The sequence below is a fragment of the Citrus sinensis genome, chromosome 8, assembly GCF_022201045.2.
Source record: "Citrus sinensis cultivar Valencia sweet orange chromosome 8, DVS_A1.0, whole genome shotgun sequence".
Lineage (NCBI taxonomy): Eukaryota > Viridiplantae > Streptophyta > Magnoliopsida > Sapindales > Rutaceae > Citrus > Citrus sinensis.
This window is the reverse complement of record NC_068563.1, coordinates 14,568,364-14,579,890: the sequence shown is the minus strand read 5'-3', so window position 1 is coordinate 14,579,890 and position 11,527 is coordinate 14,568,364. Positions and strand designations below refer to the sequence as shown.

The window sequence follows — 11,527 nt, the reverse complement described above, 5'->3', positions numbered from 1 at the left end:
AGTTATTAACTAAATTTGATTGTAGTTGAGTGACAAATAATCTAAATGAGTTCTTGACTGTCCTTATGAGTTGCTGCATGCCTGCTGTAGCACTTTACTTTAATAAATCTTATTACATTCATTATTTTGGTTGACCTCCTATTTAATGATATCAGTTAAGAGAGAGCCACAAAAGGGTATGTCTTAATGGAACTTGTTAGAGCAATACTTGATCTTAAGTTGAGTTTTCTAGATTGAGTTTAACTTGAATCTCAAAAGGGCCACACTTGATTTACGATTTGTGATGAACTAGATATAAGGATTCACCTCATAGGATAGAGAGAGTACATTCTTGTAATGCAATATCTAGTGTTGACATAACAACTGGTCATTGTTAGGCTGCATAAAGGTATTAGATATCTAACATGCGATAGCTGAGGATGCAAGGTAATTTTGCCCAGTGCTGTAGCAAATGCTGTAGCTACAGGTGTTAATTTGACAAGACAGTCACCTCATCAAGAGAGTTTGATCATTCAACTACTCCACCTCTATTGAATTCTCTTTGTGTTTGAACATACAATTACGACATAATATAGATGCAATTACGACATTATCAGCCCAAGTAACATCATTGACCAACATTGTGAAATCTATGACCACTATTCCAGCAATAGTAAAGCAAGTTGCTGAACTATCTTGTGTGTATTATGGAGAGGAGCATTTATTTGACAACTGTCCAGGAAATCCAACATCAGTAAATTATGTTGGCAACTTCAACTGACAGAACTAGAACAACCCATATTCCAATACTTACAACCCTGGATGGAAGCAACACCTAAATTTTTCATGGAGTAACTAGAATCAACATGCTCTAGCACCCAGTGGACAGAATAGACCTGCTCAGCCACTGGTTTTCATCAACAAAGTCAAAGGCAGAGACACACCAACAATGATCAATTTAGTTCCTTGGAAACACTTCTTAAGGAATACATTGTGAATAATGAAGCAAATGTGCAAAGTCAAGCACGCTGTATCTTTGAGAAACCTTGAAAATCAAATTAGATAGCTTGCCACAGTAATGAGTAGCAGACCTCAAGGGAGTTTACCTAGCAACACAAAAGATCCAAGAAGAGAGGGTAAGGAGCATTGCAAAGTGATCAACTTAAGATTTGGAAAGAATGTTGATATTCATGTTGATGTGGCCAAAAAAAGGTTGGAACCTACTGTTAAGTGTTAGAAAGTGTATATTTATAAAGGAGAAAATCATCATTTTACATTTCAACTCTTACTAACACCCTTACTTTTATGTAGTTAAGTCTCTTCTGATTTAATTATGCGTGTTTTACTTTAATTAATTATTTTATGTATTTAGGGGCATCATGGTCATTTCACAATGAATGAGAGATCAGACAGCAAAACAAACATCACTTTTGAATTCAGGACAGTCGAAAACCTTAGGAAGAGCATAAAAGGAAAAATATCATTGTTCAAATGTACGATACTATTCACATATACGGTACTGTCCATGTTACTGTTCAAGACACTGTTCACATATATAGGATGATGATGTGGCATTGATCGACGATGTGGCATTGACTGATGAGGCGCCACGATTCTATTGGACTAAAATTCTTATGTACTGTTGATCGGTGACATGGCACCATGTTAGTGGACCAAAAATTGTGCGTACGGTACATGCATGTACACGAAATTATTTTCAACCAAACCACATCATTATTCAAGCCGCCTCACTGTTCATACCGCATTACTATTCAAACAGCGTGGTCAAACCATGTACTGTTGACCGGTGGCGTGGCGCAATCTTGAGCGTCCAAATTGTTTTTAATCCGATGGCCATGATTTACTCAATGTATCTATAAAAAGAGGGCTCTCCCCCCCCCCATAATGTGATGGCCCTGGATTCATTTTTGAGTTCCATTTTCTATAATTCCTTCTCCATCTTGTATTTTCTACGTATTTTAATAAATTACCATTTTACCCCTAATTCAATTATGAGTAGCTAATTTTCTTTCAAGCTTGGGTTGAAGGTGAAGTCTCAACATGTGCCATGATCTTTAATTTACTTTCTCTTTCCCTCTAATTATTGTGGATGTTTTGACTTATCGTTGACAAATAGTAATAATCTTGTCTAGATACCGCACTGGTTTAACCGGCTCCCTAGTACAAGGTTATTATTACTTGGCACGATAAGCCCTTAATACCATATTGATTAGAGTGTGGTTCATGAGGAGTGGCAAACCCCCTCATGATTTAATTGACATTAATAAGGAATATTTAACTCATGGTGCATGTTCATGCAGACCCAGATACCCAAGCACTTCATTTTAATAGTTTTTTCTTCAATTTATTCCCGCCATTTTAATTCAAATTTCAGGATAATCTAAGTCACTTTCACCACAAATCCAACCACCCACTTAGAAAATGAATTCTAATGAATTCTACACATAATTAAAATCCACCTGCTCGTGGGTTCGACACTCGTCACCATCAATCTATTCTACAATAGATTTGTGTACTTGCGAGTTTAATAAAATTTGCATAAGTTTTTGGCGCCGTTGCTGGGGAGGTAAGTTATTTTAATTCGTAGAATTAATTTTTGTAAATAATTTCTTTTAATTGTTTTCTTGTAATTTTTTTTCTTATTTAAAAAAAGAAAAAGAAAAAAGTGAATCTGTATTTAGAGATAAGAATTTCTTTTCTTTTTCTCTTCTTTAAAGTTCGGTTATTTAATTTTCAAGTTATTTTTCTTTGTAATTTTTTGTTTATCGTATTAATTTATTTCACGTATTTTTTTAGTGTATTATAGTAAGGTTGTAACAACGTGATAAGGTTAGTATCGTAATTTTTCCTTTCTCTTTATTTTTATTTGTTTTGTTCCCTTTTTTTTATTCTTTGCATGTATAGTCGAAGGTCATTATTAGCTAATCTTGAGCCCATAGATCTTGAACTCGAAAAAACACTTTGCACACACAAACACGTTGCAATTAAAAGTAAAATTGAAATGGATTTGCAACAACAACAACAAGCACCACCATAGGAAAGGCCATTTAAGGTGTAACGCCCCAAATCTAATCCTTACTCATAAATTTACAAATCGTGGAGAAAGAGGTTACTTACAAATCGTAATCCTTACTCATAAATTTCAAACTGAAATACCTCAAATTCTTATTCAAATAAATCCACAAATTCACACATTCTACACTAAATAGTCTATTTAAAAAATAACAAAAGTCTCAAACTCCAAATTACAAGTTCATAACAGAAATAAACTAAATAGAAACATGAGTTCATTCCTCTTCTTATTCAAATAACAAATGGAAATGAAATCACTAACTCCAAAGCTAGGCATACCTTTCAAATAGAACTTAATCTACAAAAAGTAATGACGAGAGGTGAGCCGTCAACTCTGTAAGTAAAACCATTTCTAACACACTAGCCCAATCAATACCAAAAATATTGCAAGCCTTCTTCCATTTAAAACATATGTTACAATTCATAAATTTCATAAAAACAACATATTTCAATAAGATAACATAATTTCATAGTAATTCTGAATATCTAAAGAATAATCAATTATGGAAGCAAATCATATAACGGGTACACAGAAAATAGATAGTTAGCTCATTCCACATAGTGTCACCTATAGTCCCGGTGACTCGGCCAGAAACAGAATTCAAAATATCATGTGCACACTCAGAATAGAAACCCAGTACTGGTCCAGACAGATATATCGTATATTACGATCAGAATCAGAATAACTATGGACAATAAGCCAAAACATTTGGAATCCCATATAATCATAAATGATTGAAATTAGACATGGGTTCAAAACATTCGTATCAGATTCATAAAAGTCCATAACAATAGTTTAGGCTTGCAAAATATTTTATAGACAAAATTATAAAAAGTAGTCATGTCATAAAATAATTTACATATTGAAAAGCATTTATAAAATATTTTGTTAAAAGAATTTAGATTTGAAAACATTTTCATAAACTAATTTTGTTATGAAAATCCATTAATCTTCTAAGTTGTATAAAAACTCTTATAATAATATCAAAATCCTTATACATTTCCAGTATATTAGGAATGGAGTCACTTACCTCGATAAAGGGATTTGAACTAACACACCTCTAAGTCTCTAAAAGGCTCAATCACCTCCAACACCTTAACAAATATAAGATATAACTATCAATAACTTATCCTAAGAATATGATTTTCTAATTCATACCCGTACTAGTCTGATTCTTAGAATTTTAACTCTTAATCTAAAAATCAAAATGACATAATATTCTATAGAACCATTATGGACATCCATGGGTACCTCATATAAAATTTCCAAGAGGATCCGATACCAAAAACATTTTCAAAACTATTTATTGCTTGACAAATTCAAAACGTTTTCACAATACCTTAATCGAACAGAACGTATTTGGAGAATGTCATAAAATCCGATACTTATCAAAAAATTATGAAATTAAAATTGGGAATACTATACACATGTATCAACTCCTATATAAAATTTAAGAATGTTTTGAGTTCATTTAATAGTACAAATAAGTTTATGAATCTGATTGCCTTGCTGGAATCACAATTTTCCAGTGTATTAGTGTCCGATTCAAAAATTCATATAAAATTGGAAAAAACGTCAAATCTTATGAAACAAAATTTAATCAATAAGCCCTACATGTCTAGTTTTTAAAAATATAAAGTTCTTAAGAAACATCATTCAGAAAATATATGTTTGAATTCGAAATACTCATATTGTCCAGAATTTGTCCAGTGTGCTTAGTACACCATGAGTTGATTATTAAAACCCACAATAAATCAAAACCCTAAACAGAACCTAAACACACCTTAAATCATGTATTATAATCTATATCAATCTAAAATCATACTAATATAAACCCTAAATAGAGTGATTGGAAATCTCATGGAGAATAAGGAGAGTAAACTTACCAAGTGCTTTGATTCTCTCCTAAACAAATGTTTCAATTCCTAGGTTGGATTGAAAATGAAAGGGGGTTAGGGGGTATTTATAGGATTCCTTAAGGCTAATGGATGGCTAGGATTTTGCCACCACAACTCTTGATCAATGGTTGAAATTATCCTTCATAAATAATACCTTACTAGTTTCTAGAATTCTTATTTATCTCTACAACTTTCTTAGATCATCACTTATGTCATAGATTATGTCATTATTACTTAGTCATTGCATCATCACTTATGTCATTACTTCTCTTAATATTATATATTATTAATAATATTTTAATACTTAAAGGGGCTTGTTAGCTCAAAATGAATTCTACTATATTTAGGTGAGAGAATTGAACCTTACATAAGGACTACTTCGGTCCTTTAGCTAATTTGAGCACATCTTGCAAAAGATACCCTAATGTAGCTGTTAGGAGTTTTGAATTAAAATATAGTATGCTAAATTGTCTCCTAACATTCTATGGCCTAGAAAATGAGGACCCATATAATCATTTGAATGATTTTCATGTTGTTTGTCAAACTTTTAAATATGAGAATTTTTCAGATAATGATGTTAGACTTAGATTATTCCCATTTTCTTTAAAGGATAGAGCTCCTTCATGACTCAATACATTGCAAACTAATAGCATTACATCAAGGGAACAAATGGTAACAAAAGTTTGAATAAATATTTCCCAGTGTATAAAACCAATGCTATTCGCAGGGAAATTTCAGAGTTTACTTAGAGAGAAGACGAGCAGTTTTTCGAAGTATGGGAGCGATTCAATGGGCTACTTTTGAAGTGTCCACATCATGGGTACAAGAAATGACACAAATGCCAATACTTTTTGGAGGGATTATTGTCACATGTGCAAGAATGACTAATGGCAACAAGTGGAGGAGAGCTAATGTCAAAACGTGCATAAGAGATTTGGGAATTCTTCCAGCGACAAGCGGATAATTCCCAACAATAGAGTCGATCACTCAGAAATATGAAAATAGTTAAAGGAGTGAATGAGGTTCACGTTGGCGAGTCAAGTTCAGGAATTAAAGAAGTCAAAGAGATTGTTGAAGGTCTTTTCCGATAAATAGCATCGTTAGCAATTGCTAAATCAACAGAACCACATGACCATGACTCATACTCAGATCAAGCCAATGCCATAGGTGTAATGAGAAAACCATCAAATTACAACCCTTACTCCAACACTTATAATCCTGGATGGAGAGACCACCCTAATTTTTCATGGTCTCAAGGATTCCAACAGAATGGACTAGTAGCTCCAAGTCTACCAATGCAACCAATTCCTCAAGTTCCTCAAGCATCTCAGCCACCATTTAGACCATACAATGAGAACCATAATTACTCTCAACCCAGACCATGGGAAGATGCATTCCAAAATTTTAAGAATCTTACTTACTCCACGATTGAGCAACAAAATCGCACCATTGATGAACTACGAAATGAGATGAGAGCGAGCTTCAACTCATAAGCCCAATCTATTTCAAACCTCGAGAAGATGGTGGGACAACTTACTTCTTCAGTTCAAACCTTAGCAATAACTGTTGAGAAAGGAAAGTTTCCAAGTCAACTATTGTCTAATCCTAAAGGAGTGCATGAAGCAAGAACCAGTTCACCACAGCAGCATGGAGAGGTCAAAGTCGTCATGACTTTATGAAAAGGGAAAGAAGTCGACAACAAAGTGGAGATGCCGATGATAAAAATATATGAAATTGTACCTGTAAATGCTGAAGACTCATCATCGGAGGACAACGAAGAAACCAACTCACGAGAATACATTCCCAAAGCTCTTTTTCCTCAGAGGTTAGCTAAAAGAAAGAAGGAAAAATTCACAGGTGAGATTTTAGAAATCTTCAAACAAGTAAGTGTTAACATCCCTTTATTTGATGCTATAAAACAAGTGTCATCTTATGCCAAGATTCTTAAAGACCTTTGTACTAAAAAGAGAAACATTCACGTTCAAAAGAAGGCTTTTTTAATAGAAAAAGTTAGTTCTATACTCCAACATAAAATTCCTTTAAAATACAAAGACTCAGGCTCCCCCATTATCTCATGTAGTATAGGGAACCACACAATTGAAAATGCTTTGCTGGACTTAGGAGCTAGTGTAAATCTGTTGCCTTATTCAGTATTTCTAAAACTTGGATTGGGAGAATTACACCCAACTTCAGTGGTGTTACAGCTTGCAGATCGGTCCATGAAAATACCTCGTGGTATTGTGGCTTATCTAGGCAGACAAGTTTTATTTTCATGTTGATTTCATTATAATTGACATTCAACAAATCCAGGATTTAAGGAAGCACATCCTCATTATCCTAGGCCGACCTTTCTTGGCAACTGCCGATGCTCACATTCAATACAGGACTGGAAATATGCAGTTGTCCTTTGGCAACATGACTATGGAGCTAAACATTTTCAACATTGTCAAATAACCTCACAATGCAAATGATGAAATTGTTGATGTAGATTTAATAGAAGAAATAATTGATAATACTTTTCTTTCAAACCTTAGTGATGATCCTTTGCAAACATGTTTAACTTTGGTTTTGATTTTGATATTGACAGATCAGTCAATGAGGTCAACGCTCTACTTGACTCAGCACCATCCATGGACACTAATAAATGGAAGTCAAGGATTGAACAACTAGCACCATCAGAGAAGAAACTCATCCCATCATCAGAATCACTATCGAAACTCGAGGTCAAACCATTACCCAACACTTTGGAATATGTATTTTGGGAGAAGAAAGTACTATGCCGGTAATTATCTCATCATCCCTAAATGACGAACAAAAAGGTAAGTTGTTGGATGTTTTAAAAGAGCACAAAGGAACATTAGGATGGACCATAGCTGACATAAAAGGTATAAATCCAGTAGATTGCATGCATTACATTCACCTTGATGAAAATGCTAACCCTACTAGGGAAATGCAATGTCTGTTAAATCCTAATATGAAAGAAGTTGTTAGAACTGAAGTCCTTAAGCTATTAGATGCATGTATCATTTACCCCATTTATGATAGTTCATGGGTCAATCATGTGCAAGTTGTCCCTAAAAAGTTACTAGTCACACTAGTTACGAATGTTGATAATGAATTGATACCCACTAGAGTGACTACAGGATGGCGTGTATGCATTGATTATAGAAAATTAAATTCTGTCACGCATAAAGACCATTTTCCTTTACCATTTATCGATCAAATGCTTGATAGATTAGCATGCCATGAATTTTATTACTTTCTAGATGGCTACTCAGGATATAATCAAATTCTCATGGCACCAAAAGATCAAGAGAAGACAACTTTCACTTGCCCTTTTGGAACTTTTGCATATAGGAGGATGCCATTTGCATTATGTAATACACCTGCTACATTTCAAAGATGCATGTTAAGCATTTTTTTCTGATATGGTTGAACGATTCCTTAAAGTCTTTATGGATGACTTTTCTGTCTTTGGTGATTCATTTGATCAATATTTACATCATCTAACACTAGTTCTGCAGAGATGTATCGAGAAGAACTTAGTGTGAGGTACAATTTTCTTAAATATAGTAGAATTTATTTTTAAACTAACAAGCCCCTTGAGTTTATAATATTTAATTTTAAGGAATGATGACATAAGCAATGATATAAGAAATGATGACATAAGCGGTGACATAAGCGATAATGTAAAAAGAAGTGTAGAGAAAGTTAAAGAATTCTAGAATTTAGTAAGTTATTTATGAAGGTTAATCTCAACCATTGATCAAGAATTATGGTGGCAAAATCCTAGCCATCCATTAGCCTTAAGAAATCTTATAAATAGCCCCCACCACTTCTATTCTAAGTCATAATAACAAGAGTAGAGGAATCCTTAACTTAGAAAGGTCTAGAAAAGTCAAGATAAAGAGGTAAGTAATACTTCAACTGTAATGTAAGGACAAAATTACTTTTATACTTAAGATCAGTTTTAACAATCCCTTTATATTATGATGGCTGTTATAGTGTGATTAGTTATATTCTAAATCTTTATATGGTCGGCCCTGTCACCTAATATGTGATGCTATGGTCGGCTCCGCCGCCTAATATGTGATGCTATGGTTGGTTCTGCCGCCTAATATGTGATGCTATGGTTGGCTCTGCCGCCTAATATGTGATATTTATACTTAGTTATACTATGGTCGGCTATGCCGCCTATACTAAAGACTCTTGTCTTTAAATAATGTTGTATGTTGATTTTGTTATGCATCAAGGTTATAAGTTGCATTGGATGCATGCATATCATGGACTACATTATGAAGAAGACGTTTTAGAAAAATGAATTTATGAAAAATAGGTAGTTGTAATACCAGGTGGCAAAGTTCTAAGGAGGGCAAGCCCTCAAAGATAAGTTGTAAGAAATCTTTTGGGGACGATGATATGTAACGCCCAAAAGATCAACTAATGAGGCCCAAGGGTATAATGTTTAAAGAATAAAAGTGACAGCCTTGTAGTGCAACGTACCTAGGGCCCAAATAAAGTTGTTTTGTATTTTCTATGTTTATTTTAAGAATGGTCATTCATATGCATCATAATTTATACATGCATCAAAGTGTTATCTTACTGGGCATTAGCTCACTAAGTCCTTACATTGCAGGTGACGATGAGTAGGGCAAGCTGGCGCTAAGTCCTAACCAAGACGAAGTGCATATGGGCATAATCGACCTTGGGATTTTATGATGGGCTCAGCTTTGTGTTAATAAAAAAATAAGTATCTTGGCTTTATGTAATAATTAAGTTTTTAAATAAATTAAGAAATCTCTATATGACTTTTACTTTTCTGTAAGAAAGTTTTGTTAGATTGTGCTAAACTTTTAGAATTCATATTTATATTAAGAGTAGCTATGTTTTTAAGCAGTTTTAAGTAAATAATATAGTGGAGTGTTACAATATGTCTATTTAAGAAATGGTTAGAACCATGTTGAATGAAAATACTTTGCCTAAGTATTTTTGGGCCGAAGCCATTAACACCGCTTGTTATATTTTAAATCGTGTATTGATTAGACCTTATCTCAATAAGACTCCCTATGAGCTTTGGAAAGATAGAAAACCCAACATTTGATACTTCAAAGTTTTTTTATGCAAATATTTTATTTTGAAAACAAAAAAATAATCCTGATAAATTTGATCCAAAATCTGATGTTGGTATTTGTTTTTTGGTTATTTAAACACAAGGAAAGCTTATAGAGTATATAATAAAAGAACTTTGGTTATAGAAAAATCTATGCATGTTACATTTAATACGTCTAACCCTTCCTCTACGGAGAAAATTGTTGTTGTTGATGATGCAGATGGAGAGTAACAACAAGAATTCTTAAAAGATAAACAAGATGATACATCACATGAAAATCAAGAGAAGCAATAAGAAGAAACTAATTTGAAGCAAGATGAAGGTACTTCTTAAACACTCCCCAAGAAGTGGAGGTATGCTTTTTTTCACCGTAAAGGCTTAATTTTAAGAAATTCCTCACGAAGTGTAACCACTAGATCATCACTTAGGAAAACATGTGAGATGCTCTATTTATATCTCAAATTGAACCAAAATCTTTTTGGATGCAAAAAACAATGAATCTTGGATTATGACAATGTAAGAGCAGTTAAATCAATTTGAGAGAAATAATGTGTGGAAATTAGTTTCTAAACCGAAACATCAATCCATTCTAGGCACTAAGTGGGTATTTAGGAATAAAATGGATGAATTTAGTGTAGTTGTAAAGAAAAAGCTAGATTAATGGCTCAAGGGTACATCTAAGAAGAGATAATTGATTTTGATGAAACATTTGCACCTATAGCTATATTAGAATCCATTAGAATGCTCTTAGCATTGATGACTCAAAGACCAAGAGCACTCTAATAAGTACAACTATTGAGTATTAGAAAATGTATATTTATAAAGGAGAAAATCATTATTTTACGTTTCAAGTCTTACTAACACTTCTACTTTTATGTATTTTAGTCTCTTGTAATTTAATTATGTGTGTTTTATTTTAATTAAGTATTTTATGTATTTTAGGGGCATCATGGTCATTTTACAACGAACGAGAGTTCAGAGACCAAAACATACATCACTTTTGAACTCAGGACAGTCGAAAACCTTAGAAGGGGCATAAAAGGAAAAATGGCACTGTTCACATGTACAGTACTGTCTATGTTAGTGTTCACGACACTGTTCACATAGACAAATCGATGACGTGGTACAATCCTGAGCGTCCGAAATATTTTTGATTCGATAACCATGAGTTACTCAATGTATCTATAAAAAGAGAGCTCTCCCCCCTAATTTGGCATCTCTGAATTCATTTTTGAGCTCCATTTTTTGTAATTCCTTCTCTATCTTGTATTTTCTACGTATTTTAATAAATTTTTATTTTACCCCTAGTTCAATTATGAGTAACTAATTTTCTTTCAAGCTTAGGTTGAAGGTGAAATCTCAACATGTACCATGGGATTTATTTGGTAAATTTATTTTCTCTTCCCCCTTAACTTCTGTGGATGTTTTGACTTTTCGTCGACAATT

General features: G+C 33.4%; 1 non-coding gene across 1 annotated transcript; it reads right to left on the bottom strand.

Annotated features, from left to right (window-relative positions):
• Nucleotides 1-5,690: 5,690 nt before the first annotated feature.
• Nucleotides 5,691-5,794, bottom strand: LOC127899569 (small nucleolar RNA R71). Its single transcript, XR_008051447.1, has one exon. It is a non-coding gene; the product is annotated as a small nucleolar RNA R71 (small nucleolar RNA).
• Nucleotides 5,795-11,527: the final 5,733 nt, after the last annotated feature.